Raw genomic sequence first — 1,918 nt, 5'->3', positions numbered from 1 at the left:
ATTTAGAGTATAGGAAGATACTTGAAATAATTTAGAGAGAGTTCTAGTAACTATAGATGAGAACAAACACTAAGAAGTATGTTTAAGACTATAATAAATGCTAAAGAACAAAATCCTTATACACTATAAGACAAAAGGTATTATATCCTTATAATACATCTGTTAGACCTTAGTAAGTAATATCTGTCAATTTAATTAGTAAATTGTCTGAGTTTAAGAGATTTAACACTATCTGTGTTATTGTAAATTGTTTCTCTAAGTAAATACATACTGTTCTAACTATTACAAAGGTTACAACTGAGAGAATAGTTAGACTGTATAGGGATTAAGTCTTTAGACTCTATAAATTACTTAGGAAGATTATACATGACAGAGGACTGTAATTTAATACTAAATTCATAAGAGAACTTTATAATACTCTTTATATTAAAGAGAATCCCTTTACAGTATATTATTCTTAAACTGATAGTCAAACTGAGTGTATTAATTAAGAGATAGAACAGTATCTCTACTTGTATATTAATTATAAACAGTCAGACTAGACAGAATAGATTTCTATAACTGAGTTTATATATAACAATTAAGAACACTCTACTATAAAGTTCTCTCTGTTCTATGTTAACTCTAGAAGACACTCTATAGGCTTTGAATCAGTTTTGACTAAGACTAGTACATATTCTGTTAAACAATAAGTTAAGCATATTAAAAATGTTTAGAAACTTGTAAAGAAAAGCTTAGACTAAGTTACTAAAACTATAAAGAAGTACTATAATTGTTATTCAAGCTCCTCTATATAGTACAAGTTAGGAGATATAGTGTATTTGAACTTAAGGAACATTAAGACTACTAGACCTACTAAAAAGTTTAATAATAAGTGGTTTAGTCTTTTTAAGGTTGACTCTAAAGTTAGAGCTAGTATATATAAGCTTAAACTACTTTAGAGATGGTTGATTCACTCAGTGTTTAATAAGATCCTACTCAAACTATATGTTCCTTAAGTCTTTAATATTTAGAAGACTCCTTCTTCTCCTCCCTCAGAACTTATAAATAATAAGATTAAATACAAAGTTAAGACTATTCTTAACTCTTAACTCTACAAGAGGAAGCTTTAGTTTCTTGTCAAATAGGTAGGATACTAGGAAACAACTTAGTAGTCTGAAAATAACCTTACTCATACTTAGGATACTGTTAGGGATTTCTACAAAGTCTATTCTAGTGTCTTAAGGTAACTAAACATTTTAAAAGAAACTTTTAAAGACTTTGACACTTTACTTAAGTAAAAAAGCCTCTAAATTCAGTTGTCTAGAACATACAACTTAAGGAGGGAGGTAATGTTAAGATTGTAGAAGTGGACCTATTTTATTTTCTTTATATTTCTATCAGTATTGTGAAAAACCAACATTGTTACTAGATTTTTATAATTCTTAACATCTTATCTATTATTCTACAAAGTTTTATAGAGATTGTATTAGTATTGAGTGTAAGAGAGAGTTATAAAGATATAAGGTAGTGTATACAATTATAATGTAGTTAATCCATTTCTTACCTAATATAGTAACTTGTGTCTCTTTTATATAATAGCTTCTTAGCTTATATTCCTTAATACACAACACTCTATTAATTCTTCCTAGCCTCTAATGTGCTTGTTAACTTTGTAATATTTGTTCTTATTATTTCTTTTATCTTATTCTCAAGTTTCATTCCTTAGTTTACTCTTGTTATCAAGTTATTATAAAAAGCAACTTGTAAATATAGTAGTTTCTAAGTTTTTTAACTCTTCTTGTATTCCTACTTGTTCTCCTAGTATAAATCCTAACTAGTAGCTTTAGGAATAAAGTTGGTTTAAGGGCTACAGGTTACATTTACAGTTTGAGAGTGTTATCAATCTAGAGAACACTTCTCCTCTAACACTTAAGTA

Source organism: Fomitiporia mediterranea (genome assembly GCF_000271605.1).
Source record: "Fomitiporia mediterranea MF3/22 unplaced genomic scaffold FOMMEscaffold_3, whole genome shotgun sequence".
Lineage (NCBI taxonomy): Eukaryota > Fungi > Basidiomycota > Agaricomycetes > Hymenochaetales > Hymenochaetaceae > Fomitiporia > Fomitiporia mediterranea.
The sequence above is the reverse complement of the archived record's forward strand: the minus strand, read 5'-3'. Positions refer to the sequence as shown.